The sequence below is a fragment of the Balaenoptera physalus genome, assembly GCF_965194825.1.
Source record: "Balaenoptera physalus genome assembly, chromosome: 15".
NCBI classification, from domain to species: Eukaryota; Metazoa; Chordata; class Mammalia; order Artiodactyla; family Balaenopteridae; genus Balaenoptera; species Balaenoptera physalus.
Window position 1 is genome coordinate 85,948,569 of NC_138894.1, and position 16,880 is coordinate 85,965,448.

General features: G+C 45.8%; 1 protein-coding gene across 3 annotated transcripts in view; it reads left to right on the forward strand.

Moving 5' to 3' along the window:
- The window catches only part of CYRIA (CYFIP related Rac1 interactor A), a 107,993-nt gene that overhangs the window by 30,766 nt on the left and 60,347 nt on the right, over nucleotides 1-16,880 (forward strand). The window contains exon 1 of one of the 3 annotated variants that reach the window (XM_082426446.1): nucleotides 3,621-3,835. The exons of the other annotated variants lie outside the window; for them this stretch is intronic. The gene's annotated coding sequence lies outside the window, so the exon portion shown is untranslated. Of the gene's footprint in view, nucleotides 1-3,620; nucleotides 3,836-16,880 lie in introns of those variants that run through there. 3 annotated transcript variants of the gene reach the window in all.

Genomic DNA, 16,880 nt, shown 5'->3' on the forward strand with positions numbered 1-16,880 from the left:
CTAAAGTGGAGTAGGGGAGGAGAGGCAGGTGCTCAGGTGGCTTCCAGCTCTGGCATCCTGTGAGTCTAATTTGTAGTTGAGTGAGTTGCCGTCATTCATAGACCAGGAGGGGCAAAATTACCCTCATTATTCTGGTCACAGGTCTGGTGCCAGAGAAGCTGCTGGCTTCTGCTACATCTAGAATTAGCTCTGAACCCTTGGGCTTTTAACTAAAGGGCTTTGTGAGTCAGATGGTTTATGGTCAGGGAGACACGGAGGGAGGTCCTGTCCTGTCATCTACTCCCTGAGAAATGGACTGCCTCTCCCAGTCCAGCGCAGGGCCGGGGGGCTGAGAGTCTCACGGGGGGTCTTCCAGGAAAGGCTTGTGGCGAAGCTTCGCCCCACAGCCCTGCTGACTCCAGGCCCCAGAGGCGTGGGGAGAGTCGGTGGGTGGTGTGTCATCGCTTTTTCCTGGTGAGTGTCTGGGCCGTGCCAACCTGGTCCCCCATAGTTGCCGCAGCGCCTGGAGTGTTTCTTAACCAACGCCATTTCCACTTCGGGTGGTTTGTGCTAAATGCATTTGCAGTCCCAAGTGGTACAGGGAGAAAAGGATTGTCTAAAAAAAAAAGCGGTTTCTGAATGTGTGGAAAGCAAGGCTGCCTGCTGTGTGTTTTTAACAATTGACTCCGCAGAGAGGGTTTGAAAACCTCACCTTTCAAGATGTTTCAACTCATATTAGAAAGTGACTTAGGGCTTCCCTGGTGGCGCAGTGGTTGAGAATCTGCCTGCCAATGCAGGGCACACGGGTTCGAGCCCTGGTCTGGGAAGATCCCACATGCCACGGAGCAACTGGGCCCGTGAGCCACAATTACTGAGCCTGCGCGTCTGGAGCCTGTGCTCCGCAACAAGAGAGGCCGCGATAGTGAGAGGCCCGCGCACCGCGATGAAGAGTGGCCCCCGCTTGCCGCAACTGGAGGAAGCCCTCGCGCAGAAACGAAGACCCAACACAGACAAATAAATAAATAAATAAATAATAATTAAAGGTGCTAATAATTAAAAAAAAAAAAAAGTGACTTAAATAAAATTGCTCTTCTGACCACTGCTGCTGTGATTGCCAGGCTAGTGATTATTTGTCTGACCCGAGTCCCCGGGGCTGGGATTTCACACCATTTCTTCCCATCTCCCTCCCAGAGGAGGTGAAATCCCTCTCGTCAGTTTCTTCTACCTGGAGTCACTGTGAGGGGGAGTGTGCCCACAGTGGAGTGTGGATCTGCTAGAGAGAGTACACTGCGGTTCCAGCTAGACTCATTGCTTTTCCCACAAACCACTGTTGAGCACCTACTGTGTGCCAGGCACTGTGTTAGCGCAGAAACTCTGTTGTATCGTTGTGCTGTCGCCCTGCAGCACGTATCACAGTGTTCTGCACCCACTGACCGTCCAGGGTTCCTGCGAATTGACCCAAGTTGCCTTTATTTTTCTCCTGGATGCTGATGTGTTCAGGGAACTTGAACGGGCCACCATGTTTCAATATGTTTGGATCAGGGCTTCTCAACCTTGGCACTGCTGACATTTGGGGCAAAATAAGTCTTTGTTGTGGGGCTTCTCCTGTGCATTGTAGGATGTTTAGCAGCGCCCCTGGCCTCTACACATGGCATGCTAGTAGCACTACACACACTCCAGTTGTGACAACCAAAGATGTCTGCAGACATTGCCAAATGTGTCCTCATAGCTTTGCATTTACCAAAATGCCCTTAGGTCCACTGTCCTACTTTATAAAGTGGTGTGTCAAGAAAGCAAGGATTTTTTGCTCCCCTTTTACAGTTAAGGTCATTGAGGGCCAGGAAGGGAAGATACTCGCCCAAGTCAAACAGTGAGTTGGGGGCACAGCTATGGCTACAGCTTAAATCCCCCATCATCCCAACTCAGTGGCTTCTCATGGATCCATTGAGTGGTGGCTGGTAAATGTTTAATAACTGATTCTCTGGGAAAAATGAAAACAAAACAAACCTGACTAGGAGTGTTTGCCAATTTCCATGGTGTAAACATTCCCACATGGCTGGTTTCTAATTACAAGATCTCACTGCATATGAAGTTGGGAAGTCATGCGTATAATTGTCTCTGGTGAGCTGGTGCCAGCTGGCTCCAGGCTCCCATTGGTTCCATGCGTGCTTCTGTCCAAATATTCGTCTTGCTCTCTTCTGGACCTTGTTCTTCTACCCTTTCCCCCATAAACACACACAATTATTACTAGGAAGTCTGATGGAGGAAACACTAGCCTGGTCAGGGTTTTTGATCACGTCTTTGGATAAGTATAGAACAGTTGGAGTGGAATTTTCTCCCTCTTCTGTTAAATGAACATCCAGTGTCACAATCTTTCCATCTAAGGAGTTGCAGGAACTCATCAATAGGGTCGCCTGGACAGAATGAACTCTTAGGAGCTAAGTGCTGTTGTTCGGCATCAGACACGTTGAGTGTAAGGTGCTTAGAGGTACAATGTAGTAATGGCCACTGGGCCATGGGATATACCATTCTGGAACCTCAAAGTCGGATCTTGGCTGGCGTTTTAGTCCAGATACGAGCTGTGACTTCTGTAAGCCTCAGTTTCCACAGCTTTGAAAATTTCCTCATCACTGTTGTTGTAAAGAACAAATGAACTATCTTATGTCTGAGTCTCAGATGTCTACTCTCCCACTTGGTTGGTTGGTGGATTGGCTGACTGCCATAATATTGTAAGCTTATCACGACTAAGGACTTAGTTGCTCTTGATTTCTTTCACCTTGGCCATGGTTCAATGCCATTTGCTCCTAGCCATCTTCTCTGGGGTCCAGCATTAGACCTGGGAGAACCTGGGACTGTGGGAAGAACCCTCAGCTGAGTTCTTGTCCCACTTTTGGTAGCACCTCATCATATAACCTCAGGAGTACTTCGGTGTGACTTGAATGTGGGCAGCCTCAGGGGAGGGGCGGGAGTATGCTGTGGCATTTGGATTTGACCTTAGAAGTGGTGGGAAGTGCTTGCAGAGTTTTAAGCAGGGAAGACACATCATCAGATGTGCTTTAGAGAGCTCTTCCTGCAGAGCGTGGGGACAGAATCCAGGCAGGATGAAGCCAGTTAGGAGGTTGATGTAAGAGTCCAGTCAAAAAGTGATGAAGCAACCCACGGGCACTAAATGCTGAGTGGTGCAGACAGAAAGTGCTATGAGAGTTCAGACAAAAGAGAGATCAGTGTGGACTGGGTACCAGAAGAGTATCAGAGGAGACTTCATGGAGGAGGTGAGGGCACTGCTGCTTGGATAGATCATAGAAAGGAAGGAGGTATATGAAGGGGTAAGTCTAGGCTGCGGAACAGGGCAAGAAAACACAAAGCTGCGGTAAATCACACTGGGCTTAAATTGAGAGCTTATATAAGGATGGTTCTCAATCAGTATGAACCTGTTTGTGGAGAGATCTGAACACTAGGCTTAGGAATATGGGTTTTGTTAGAAATTAGTGGGTCTCACAGAGAAAGTGCATTTTTCTGTAGTCGGTTTCTATGAGGATCTCATCCCAGGCATGTTTCTGTCTGCAGTTCCCACTTCTCTTTTCCCCTTCACAAAGTATAGGGTCTCCAGGACCCTGATGCGGGTGTTTATGCATTTGCCCCCTGCATCCCTGTGCCACTGGGAAAGGCAGAATCCCTTTGCATCTTGACGATGAATGTTGATCAAATGACTCCTAATTTGCCTCGCAGCAGGGGGGCCCAGGAACCGGAGCAGCTGTGCTATTGTCTGAGGATCCCCAGTGTTTGTCTGCCTGGGCCAGGGTGACCCTCGTCTTGTCATCAGTGCAGCTAAGCCGGCTCCCAGCTGTCACGACAGGTAGTTCTCAGTCACTCTTCCCCATGTTGACTGGGCCCCTCTCCTCTTACTGAGAATAATGGAAGGCGCTTGTTTTCTCCCATCGCTGCTTTGGGAAGGTATGTCTGGCTCTGTCCTGGAAGGTAAAGGCTGGATAGCTTTGTCGCGTCCGAGAGAAATGAGATTTGTACTTTCTGTGACGTTTTAGAAACCAGAGTTTGCTGGGACGTGGCATGAGCTAAATATCATTATCTCTGAGGCTCACACGAGGAAACTGAGGCTCAGAGAGGTAAAGTGACTCACCCAAGGTTGCACAGCAGGAATCGGTGGGGTGAGAAGTAGAACCTGCTGCATTTGACCTGGGCTGTCTGCAGGAGGGCCTCCACTTGCACGGTGCTTTTAGCAGAGGCCTGGCTTGTCGGAAAATCACTCTCTCAAAGGGCAGTATATATCACAGGCTAAGCTGTTCCAGAAACACTCCACTGAAGGGCTGTTCTAGACTTTGAGAGCCCTAAGTTCCAAAGACCATTTCATTCATGATACAGGTGGCGGTGAGTGATGTGCCCCGGGTCTGAGAGACATTTAGGGTCGGAGCAGAAACTGGAGCCCAGATCTCCTGCTTCCTGGCCCCCAGGGCCTCGCCTCCCACCGAGCCTTGTGGCATGAGCAGGGTCTCTAGAACACCCGACACAAGCCACTTAACACCCAGCACAAGCCGATGGCCAGGGGCTGCTGGGAGTTCACAGGTGGTTTGTGGTCCTGGGGTGGTATTTGCCATGTGAGACCCTCGTGGCTTTGGGGTGCATGAGTGCTGCCACTATTTGCACGAGGTGCTGGAGTGCACCAGAGTCGTTGGGAACTTGGACAACAAACCCCTCCAGCCAGACTCCCTCTCAGGCTGTGCTCAGTGCAGTCTGGCCATGGTACTATTTCTTAGTTACTTACTTCCAGGCAGCATTGACCTTGAACTTCCATAACAATCATTGACTCTGACAGCCCAGGTCAGTTTTGTCCCACTTATTTAGGGGGCCAGTTGTATTTGCTGAAGTTCAGTTGGGTGCCAGGTACTGCACTGGTCACTTTTAATCTTGGGTGACCCAGATGCCTGAAAGGGAGTGATCGTTCCCATTGTAGAGACAAGGCAGCCAAGGCTCCAAGAAGTTACAGTTCAGGACTGTTGGGCACGAGACCCCAGGCTCTTTCCACAGCCCCATCCTCCTACTGACACTTACAAAAGCATCTGATAGACTAGCTTGCTGTCTGACATCACAAAAAGCATGGGCGCAGGTAAAGTCCGCCATAGCCTGACACCAGCCTATTTCTGCTGTATCTCTGCTGCCTCTTCCTCCCTCCCCAGCCACACTGAGCCGTTCGCTGCCCTCAGGGAAGCTGACTCGTACCAATTCAACCGTCAGTATTTGTCATTTGTGCGGGGCTTCGAGCCTATTACAATAGCTTGTGGAAATCAGTAAGACGTGGGCCCCTCCTCTTAAGGACCTTTCCATCCAATGGCAGAGATAATGCACGAACATAAATAGCTATGGTACTTTAGAAGCAAAGGCTCGTCTGATCTTCAGAGTAGCCCAGAGAGGCTTGCTGGTGCATATGGCTGTAAGTCAGCATTGAGCGGACTTTGCATCTGAAGATCAGAGAGAAGTAGTGAGGGACTAAAGGTCACACAGCCCAGCCAAGGCCAAGTTCAGTGTACACCGAGGTTTCCTTGACCCACCATAAAGCATTCGTGCTACATCAAGGCGTCCAGGCTTGTGTCACTGGTGATGGTCGCGCACGCAAACCTGTCAAGTTGTGCCCTTTTCCCTCCAGAAAAGTGACACTCCTGTAGTTGTGATGGTCCCATCACCCTCATCCTCTGTTGCCCCCTGACAGCCTAGGATTGCCTGAGCCCAGGCTCCATCACTGTCTGTCTGTAGGCTGCTTCCTGCTCCGTTCTGGGCTTCGCACCCTGGTCCCCTAGCATGAGAGGCCACGTGCTGAGGAAGAAGAAACAGGAGTCAGTTGGGAGAAGTATGCTCTAGTCCTGGCTTTTCCACCTACTTGCTGGGTGGCAGTGCCTTACCACCCCCAGGTTTCAGGTGTCCCCCAGATAGCATTCATAATAATATTAATAATAGTAATAACAATAATAATGACAGCAGTAGTGGGTTGAATAGTGGTCCCCAAAAAGATAAGTCCATGCCCTAACCCCCAACAACCTGTGAATGTGGCCTAATTTGGGGAAAAAAAAAAGGTCTTCCTCATTACCAAAAACTATCACTGGCAAAAACTTCTATGCAAAACAGGTAAAGAGGCTGGCTGGCTGTGTTATTGCAGGGTCAGAGCCCTGAGCCCCTTCGGGGGTCTCTGGGCTCCCCAGCATGGCGAAGCTTCCCTGAGCTGTCAGAAAATCACAGGACCAGAAGTCCTGGGATGCCCCTGATTAAATAAATGCAGGAAACACCTCGTCAGAGAGTGGACTAATGCCTCTTGCTTTCTTGTTAGCATTTCACTTTACTTGTATTGATGTGTGAGTTTGATTCAAGACTGATTTCCTGGTTTCAAAAGAACAGCAGATTCTTTTTCCTCTCGACCAGAGATTCTTAAGGAGGCAGATTCTTAAGAAACAAAAAGCAAGCTTTAAGTGCAGCCTCCATCCTCCCCAGGCCTGTGGGATCAAAGGGGAGATCCCTGGCCAGAGGGCTACAGCCCCACACCCTCCGAGGGTTGGGGAGGTCAGTGCCTGCTGGGAATGGAGACAGGCCACCTGTCCCAGCCGTGCGCTGCCCCCCGAGGAAGCAGGGTCTTGCGTCCTGTCAGTGGACGACAGTTTCTCCAGCGGCCTGGGCAGCCCAGCTCACACTGGTTGCCCGTCCCGTGACCTTAGGCCACACGAGATGGGGGAGCCATCAGGCCCTCAGGTTTGGGGGACTGGCTGATTATCAGAACAGCTGCACATTCAGGTTCTGGGTGCAAGGGCACAGGGCACCCAGCAGTCATTTCTAAATATATTGCCAAACTAGTCACACCCTTGCTTCCCGAGTCATAGCATGCCCGCTTTATGATCAGCTTGCATAAGGCCTGCCAGCCCAATGGACTTAGAAGACTTTCTGGTGAGCAGAGGGAGAGTGAATTGTTGCCAAGGAGTGTTTGGGTGGATTGAAAAGCAGGGGATCGTTCAGGAGAGTTTCCCACCGACACAGTGAGACATAAAAGAACCCACCCCGGGACTGTGGGTTATACCCGGATGACCCTATGTCCTCGTGTGCCTGGCACAGGCCTGGGTCATGCCTGTTGTTCCAGCAGCATTATTAATAGACCCTTTTCACTCTCAGAAGTACCCAGGTTTGGAGGATAAATCACGCGGTCACCTTAATTGTATGTAACCTTGTATGTGCACTTAGTATAGTTGGAGTGTGGATAATATATTTAAGTTTATAAAGACCTGTACCTATGTGCTTTAACAGCTCAAAAGTTGGCTGTGGGTTAGCACCATCAGTCATGGGCAGAGCCTGTCACCATTTCACGGCACATGTGGCTTAGAGGTGACACCATGGGCCAAAATGTCAGACAGCAGTTCAAATCCTTCCTCCTAGCCAACTAGCTTTTTGACCTTTAGGATATTATTTAGCTTGTCTCAACTATAAATTAGGAATAATGTTACGGCCCTCACAGAGTTGATGTTTACTGAGTAACCCATGTAAAGCATCTAGTTCATTTCCTGGTGCATGACAGGCTCCAACAAATGGTGGCTGCCATGACGATGGTGATAACGATGATGATGGCGATGATGTCATGACTATCATTACTGCGGCTCTAGTCTCCCCGTCTGTGAAATGGTGAGGGATGATCCCTGTCCTGCCCTGCTCTCCGGGTCTTTGTGAGGCTGAACTCACCCAGCATCCCCAGAACCGGGTGGCCCTGGGAGTGTATGCACTCACCGTTTGAGGTGGGGACACTCGGCAGAGCCTTGCTAGCCAGCCTGACCAGTGGGTCCCACCCTCTGTGACAGGGGAGCTGGGTTCCCGAAACATCATCCCTTCCACCCACCCTGATGACTCTCCCATCTTGGACCCTCCCTCCATCCCCTCCCCAGCCCACTCCGCTTCCGCCTCCCACGAGGGGTGCGGTGTCAGCACCAAGGCCAGGAAGTCATTTACTGGTGCTGGCTGACACCGGGGGGCTGCCACCCACAAAGGGCTGGGGACCAGAAACCCGGTCCTGCCTGTTCAGCACCTTTCAATCAATATTTCCCCGCCTGGAGAGTTTCCTCCTTTCCTCTGCCTTTGGAATGAAGGTGTTATCTGTTCCTACTGCCCTTCCATTTACCCGTTTCTTTCCACTAATTGACTGTTCTGCATGCCTCTCCCTTTCTTTCCTTTTTTCTTTTTTTTTAATGCAAGTGCTTTGAGATGGAGTATTAAGCACATAGTGGTTAAGAGCAGGAATTGGAGGCAGACTGCAGGAATTCAAATCTTGGACTCAAAGGCCGGATCCCTTGGGCAAGCGCCTCAGTTTCCTCGTCTGTAAAAGTGGGCAAGAGTAACGCCCATCTGTCTAGTGTGGCTGCTGAGAGGTTTCAGGGAGTCACCAGGTGTCCAGCATTAAATGACGCCTGATGCGCCACAGGTCCCTAATGAACAGGAGTCATATTTGTTATCTACAAACCGACCCGTTTGGGAGAGACCTTCAAGATGGTGGAGGAGTGAGACTTGGAGATCACCTTCCTCCCCACAAATACATCAGAAATACATCTACATGTGGAACAACTCCTACAGAACACCTACTGAATGCTGGCAGAAGAATTCAGACTTCCCAAAAGATATATATATATATATATAGTTTTCCTTTTTCTCTTTTTGTGAGTGTGAATGTGTATGCTGCTTTGTGTGATTTTGTCTGTATAGCTTTGCTTTTACCATTTGTCCTAGGGTTCTGTCTGTCCCTTTTTTTTTTTTTAGTACAGTTTTTAGTGCTTGTTATCATTGGTGGATTTGTTTTTTGGTTTGGTTGCTCTCTTCTTTCTTTTTTTTTATTACTTTTTAATTTTTTTATTTTTAATAATTTTTAAAAATTTTTTATTTTAACAACTTTAAAATTTTCTTTTCTTTTCTTTCTTTCTTTCATTCGTTCGTTCTTTCTTTTTTTCCTCCCTTTTCTTCTGAGCCATGTGGCTGACAGGGTCTTGGTGCTCCGGCCAGGTGTCAGGCCTGTGCCTCTGAGGTGGGAGAGCCGAGTTTAGGACATTGGTCCACCAGAGACCTCCCAGCCCCACGTAATATCAAACGGCAGAAGCTCTCCTGGAGATCTCCATCTCAATGCTACAACCCAGCTCCACTCAATGACCAGCGAGCGACAGTGCTGGACACCCCATGCCAAACAACTAGCAAGACAGGAACACAGCCCCATCCATTAGCACAGAGGCTGCCTGAAATCATAATAAGGCCACAGACACCCCAAAACACACCACCAGACGCGGTCCTGCCCTCCCGAAAGACAAGATCCAGCTTCATCCACCAGAACACAGGCACCAGTCCCCTCCACCAGGAAGGCTACACAACCCACTGAACCAACCTTAGCCACTGGGGGCAGACACCAAAAACAATGGAAACTACGAACCTGCAGCCTGCAAAAAGGAGACCCCAAACACAGTAAGTTAAACAAAATGAGAAGACAGAGAAATACACAGCAGATGAAGGAGCAAGGTAAAAACCCACTAGACCAAACAAATGAAGAGGAAATAGGCAGTCTACCTGAAAAAGAATTCAGAGTAATGATAGTAAAGATGATCCAAAATCTTGGAAATAGAATGGAGAAAATACAAGAAATGATTAACAAGGACCTAGAAGAAATAAAGAGCAAACAAACAATGATGAACAACACAATAAATGAAATTAAAAGTTCTCTAGAAGGAATCAATAGCAGAAGAACGGATAAGTGACCTGGAAGGTAAAATAGTGGAAATAACTACTGCAGAGCAGAATAAAGAAAAAAGAATGAAAAGAACTGAGGACAGTCTTATGGAACAACAGACAGACCTCTGGAACAACATTAAATGCACCAAAATTCGAATTATAAGGGTCCCAGAAGAAGAATAGAAAAAGAAAGGGACTGAGAAAATATTTGAAGAGATTATAACTGAAGACTTCCCTAATATGGGAAAGGAAATAGTCAATCAAGTCCAGAAAGCACAGAGAGTCCCATACAGGATAAATCCAAGGAGAAACACGCTAAGACACATATTAATCAAACTATCAAAAATTAAATACAAAGAAAAAATATTAAAAGCAGCAAGGGAAAAAAAATAACATACAAGGGAATCCCCGTAAAGTTAACAGCTGATCTTTCAGCAGAAATTCCGCAAGCCAGAAGGGAGTGGCAGGACATATTTAAAGTAATGAAAGGGAAAAACCTACAACCAAGATTACTTTACCTAGCAAGGATCTCATTCAGATTCGACAGAGAAATTAAAACCTTTACAGACAAGCAAAAGCTAAGAGAATTCAGCACCACCAAACCATCTTTACAACAACAGCTAAAGGAAACACAAGAGAAGGAAAAGGCCTACAATAACAAACTCAAAACAATTAAGAAAATGGTAATAGGAACATACATATTGATAACTACCTTAAATGTAAATGGATTAAATGCTCCAACAAAAACACAAACTGCCTGAATGGATACAAAAAGAAGACCCATAAATATGCTGTCTACAAGAGACCCACTTCAGACCTAGGGACACATACAGACTGAAAGTGAGGGGATGGAAAATGATATTCCATGCAAATAGAAATCAGAAGAAAGCTGGAGTAGCAATTCTAATATCAGACAAAATAGACTTAAAAATAAAGACTATTACAAGAGACAAAGAAGGACACTACATAATGATTAAGGGATCAATCCAGAAGATATAACAATTGTAAATATTTATGCACCCAACAGAGGAGCACCTCAATCCATAAAACAAATACTAACAGCCATAAAAGGGGAAATCAACAGTAACACAATCAAGAGTAGGGGACTTTCACACCCCACTTTCACCAATGGATAGATCATCCAAAATGAAAATAAATAAGGAAACACAAGCTTTAAATGATACATTAAACAAGATGGACTTAATTGATATTTATAGGACATTCCATCCAAAAACAACAGAATACACTTTCTTCTCAAGTGCTCATGGAACATTCTCCAGGATAGATCATATCTTGGGTCACAAATCAAGCCTTGGTAAATTTAAGAAAATTGAAACTGTATCAAGTATCTTTTCCGACCACGACGCTATGAGACTAGATATGAATTACAGGAAAAAATCTGTAAAAAATACAAACACATGGAGGCTAAACAATACACTACTAAATAACCAAGAGGTCACTGAAGAAATCAAAGGGGAAATCAAAAAATACCTAGAAACAAATGACAATGAAAACACAACGACCTAAAACCTATGGGATGCAGCAAAAGCAGTTCTAAGAGGGAAGTTTAGAGCAATACAATCCTACCTCAAGAAACAAGAAACATCTCAAATAAACAACCTAACCTTACACCTAAAGCAATTAGAGAAAGAAGAACGAAAAAACCCCAAAGTTAGCAGAAGGAAAGAAATCATAAAGATCAGATCAGAAATAAATGAAAAAGAAATGAAGGAAATGATAGCAATGATCAATAAAAGTAAAAGCTGGTTCTTTGAAAAGATAAACAAAATTGATAAACCGTTAGCCAGACTCATCAAGAAAAAAAGGGAGAAGACTCAAATCAATAGAATTAGAAATGAAAAAGGAGAAGTAACAACTGACACTGCAAAAATACAAGGGATCATGAGAGATTATTACAAGCAACTGTATGCAAATAAAATGGACAACCAGGGAGAAATGGACAAATTCTTAGAAAAGCACAACCTTCAGAGACTGAACCAGGAAGAAATAGGAAATATAAACAAACCATTCACAAGCACTGAAATTGAGACTGTGATTAAACATCTTCCACAAACAAAAGCCCAGGACCAGATGGCTTCACAGGCGAATCCTATCAAAAATTTAGAGAAGAGCTAACACCTATCCTTCTCAAACTCTTCCAAAATATAGCAGAGGGAGGAACACTCCCAAACTTATTCTACGAGGCCACCATCACCCTGATACCAAAACCAGACAAAGATGTCACAAAGAAAGAAAACTACAGGCCAATATCACTGATGAACATAGATGCAAAAATCCTCAACAAAATACTAGCAAACAGAATCCAATAGCACATTAAAAGGATCATACAGGGCTTCCCTGGTGGCGCAGTGGTTGAGAATCTGCCTGCCAATGCAGGGGACACAGGTTCGAGCCCTGGTCTGGGAAGTTCCCACATGCCACGGAGCAACTAGGCCCGTGAGCCACAACTACTGAGCCTGCGCGTCTGGAGCCTGTGCTCCACAACAGGAGAGCCTGCGACAGTGAGAGGCCCGTGCACTGCGATGAAGAGTGGCCCCCGCTCACTGCAACTAGAGAAAGTCCTCGCACAGAAACGAAGACCCAACACAGCCAAAATAATTAATTAATTAAAAAAAAAGAACAGGGCTCAGTGAGAATCCATTGAGTGAAGGAATTTGGCTTGATTAAAAAAAAAAAAAAAGGATCATACACCATGATCAAGTGGGTTTATCCCAGGAATGCAAGGATTCTTCAATATACACAAATCTATCAATGTGATAAACCATATTAACAAATTGAAGGAGAAAAACCATATGATCATCTCAAAAAATGCAGAAAAAGCTTTCAACAAAATTCAACACCTATGTATGATAAAAACCCTCCAGAAAGTAGGTATAAAGGGAACTCACCTCAACATAATAAAGGCCATATATGACAAACCCACAGCCAACATCGTTCTCAATGGTGAAAAACTGAAACCATTTCCACTAAGATCAGGAACAAGACAAGGTTGTCCACTCTCACCACTATTACTCAACATAGTTTTGGAAGTTTTAGCCACAGCAGTCAGAGAAGAAAAAGAAATAAAAGGAATCCGAATCAGAAAAGAAGAAGTAAAGCTGTCACTGTTTGCAGATGACATGATACTATACATAGAGAATCCTAAAGATGCTACCAGAAAACTACTAGAGCTAATCAATGAAGTTGGTAAAGTAGCAGGATACAAAATTAATGCACAGAAATCTCTTGCATTCCTATACACTAATGATAAAAAATCTGAAAGAGAAATTAAGGAAACACAACCATTTACCATTGCAACAAAAAGAATAAAATACCTAGGAATAAACCTACGTAAGGAGACAAAAGACCTGTATGAAGAAAACTAAGATACTGATGAAGGAAATTAAAGATGATACAAACAGATGGTGAGATATACCATGTTCTTGGATTGGAAGAATCAACACTGTGAAAATGACTCTACTACCCAAAGCAATCTACAGATTCAATGCAATCCCTATCAAACTACCAATGGCATTTTTCACAGAACTAGAACAAAAAATTTCACATTTGTATGGAAACACAAAAGACCCCAAATAGCCAAAGCAATCTTGAGAAAGAAAAACGGAGCTGGAGGAATCAGGCTACCAGACTTCAGACTATACTACAAAGCTACAGTAATCAAGACAGTATGATACTGGCACCAAAACAGAAATATAGATCAATGGAACAGGTTAGAAAGCCCAGAGATAAACCCATGCACATATGGCCACCTTATTTTTGATAAAGGAGGCAAGAATATACAATGGAGAAAAGACAGCCTCTTCAATAAGTGGTGCTGGGAAAACTGGACAGCTACATGTAAAAGAATGAAATTAGAACACTCCCTGACACCATACACAAAAATAAACTAAAATGGGTTAAAGACCTAAATGTAAGGCCAGACACTATAAAACTCTTAGAGGAAAACTTAGGCAGAACAGTCTATGACATAAATCAAAGCAAGATCCTTTCTGACCCACCTCCTAGAGAAATGGAAATAAAAACAAAAATAAACAAATGGGACCTAATGAAACTTAAAAGGTTTTGCACAGCAAAGGAAACCATAAACAAGACAAAAGACAACCCTCAGAATGGGGGAAAATATTTGCAAGTGAAGCAATTGACAGAGGATTAATCTCCAAAATTTACAAGCAACTCATGCAGCTCAATATCAAAAAAAACAAACAACCCAATCCAAAAATGGGCAGAAGACCTAAATAGACATTTCTCCAAAGAAGATGTACAGATCGCGAACAAACACGTGAAAGAATGCTCAACATCGCTAATCATTAGAGAAATGCAAATCAAAACTACAATGAGGTATCACGTCACACCAGTCAGAATGGCCATCATCAAAAAATCTGCAAACAACAAATGCTGGAGAGGGTGTGGAGAAAAGGGAACCCTCTTGCACTGTTGGTGGGAATGTAAACTGATACAGCCACTATGGAGAACAGTATGGAGGTTCCTTAAAAGACTAAAAATAGAACTACCATACGACCCAGCAATCCCAGTACTGGGCATATACCCTGAGAAAACCATAATTCGAAAAGAGTCATGTACCACAATGTTCATTGTGGCTCTATTGACAATAGCCAGGACATGGAAGCAACCTAAGTGTCCATTGACAGAGAAATGGATAAAGAAGATGTGTCACATATATACAATGGAATATTACTCAGCTATAAAAAGAAACGAAATTGAGTTATTTGTAGTGAGGTGGATGGACCTAGAGTCTGTCATACAGAGTGAAGTAAGTCAGAAAGAGAAAAACAGATACTGTATGCTTCCACGTATATGGAATCTAAAAAAAAAAAAATGGTCCTGAAGAACCTAGGGGCAGGACAGGAATACACAGACGTATAGAATGGACTTGAGGACAAGGGGAGGGGGAAGGGTAAGCTGGGAAGAAGTGAGAGAGTGGCATGGACATATATACACTATCGAATGTAAAATAGATAGCTAGTGGGAAGCAGCCGCATAGCACAGGGAGATCAGCTTGGTGGTTTGAGACCACCTAGAGGGGTGGGATAGGGACGGTGGGAGGGAGACACAAGAGGGAGGGGATATGGGGATATCTGTATACATATAGCTGATTCACTTTGTTATGAAGCAGAAACTAACACACCGTTGTAAAGCAATTATACTCTAATAAAGATTAAAAAACAAACAAACAAACAAAAAACCTACCCGTTTGTAATTCTTCTCATTGGCCAGGGCTCCTGGTGCTGTGGGAGAGGCCGTAATGAGGTTCCCTGACTCGGGATAGGCTCCGCTGCTGGTTAACTTGGGGCTTGAACAAGCAGGCTCCCTCCCGGGCTTTAGATTCTGTGTCTGCTCAGCCTGGCGGACAGGAGGGTGGTCTTCCAGGCCCTCCAGGCCTCTCACCATCTGTATGCATCGCCTTCTCTCAGTTTGCCCCCTGCCCAGCCCTGTCACTTCCAGAACCATGCAAAAGCGGAAGACACACAGCTGTTGTCAGCCCCTCCCGTGAATGGGGGCGTGGGGGGGTAAGGGGAGCACAGGAGGTAGCGAAAAGGTCACAGGTCACTGGACTGGAGGTCAGGAGATGCCTGTTCTAGTTTCGGTTCTTTTGTGTGACCCGGGAGAAGTCATTTTATGTCTCTAGATTTCAGCTTCCCCATTTTTAAAATGTGCTTATGATCCCATGCTTCGTCCCTCTCTTAAGATGACCAAAGAAGACAAGATACTGAAAAGTGTTTTGCTGGCTGCCAGGTGTGCCGAAGTGCCACCTCCTGACAGTCTCAGGTGGTGTCAGTGTCCTTCATGGAGCAGAGTGGCGCTGGCAGCAGCTCTGGTCATTCATAACCACTGGCGACGGAAGCAGACTTGTGGATGTTGTGTGAGGTTGGGCTGCTGGTGGGGACCTAGACGGGGGTTGTAAGTGTCTTTCCCTGCTCGAACTCTGTCCTCCCTGAGGGACCTCTGGCCTGTGAGTGACTCAGACAGGAAACCACCAGCCATCTCTTCAAAAAGCTTGGAATCCTCTCAAAGATAGGCTTACTTTTTATTGCTCTGTGTTTATTTGGATGGTGGGGGAGTAGTTTAGAGAGTCAAGGACAGATCCCTGGAGCGAGCTCCTCCACGGTAGGGTCTCCGTGATTCAATCAGTAAGATGGGAGGAGGTGGGACCTGGTGAGGGCTGGGTTAGGATCCAAGGTATCTAAATGCTGGTCCGTGGACCAGAGCCAATTGGTGACATAAAACTCTCCAGAAGCTTGGCCCCTACTCCAGGTTGGGATGGTACTTTTTTCTTTTTAGCTTCTCCAGTTGCACAACCAGTTTGGGGAACCACTGGAGTGGGTGGAATTGGTATCTGAGGGCTTGCCTGTTAGGGGGCTCTGTGTTCCCTGCCCACCTTCTAGTACCCATCGGGAAACTGTAGAGTATTATTAGTATTGGTATTACAGTGTGATTAGATTATTATTAGGGTTGTCTATTTGTGTGGTTGTTCAACTCACCAGGTGACTGCCAGCCTTCATGATGCACAGTGGGAGTTGGGGAACTTTTGTAGTGTCTGTAATGAAGTAGAGTGGACAAAATGGTAGGGAAAGATTCTGGAAGTATCTTCCTAGAGTCATGGTCTGGAGGAGACTCAGCGTTCTGCTGGCCTGACCCTCTTAGTTTTGCGGTAGAAGAAAGCGGGATTCTTCCTGGCCCACTGGGGGAATCAAGTCCAAATCAAATACACTGAAAATGAGTTATAATTTTGAGAGCATTTGAGAAGGAAAGCGGTGGGGATGGGATAGCGCCCCTGATGCCTGATCACCTCGAAAGCTTTTCTTGTTTCCAGGTCCTTTTGTGACTTATCTGGCCTCAACTACAGCCGAGAGGTGAGGGAGGTGGTCTCACCTGGGGATTCTTCTTTAGAAATTCACCTTCTCCAGTGTCTGCACTCGGGTGCCCCTGGGAAACAGCACCTGTGGCAGGCACCCTCTTCCTCAGGCTGTGCTCTGATGGGAATTCACAGGCACAACCCCAAGTTCAGAGGAAACAGAACTCCTCTCCGCCACTACCACTGTGACCTGGTTTCCCAAAATGCAGCGCTCAGAAATCACTTTCTCATCAGGCTAAAGTCGCTGTGTTTTCTCTATCAT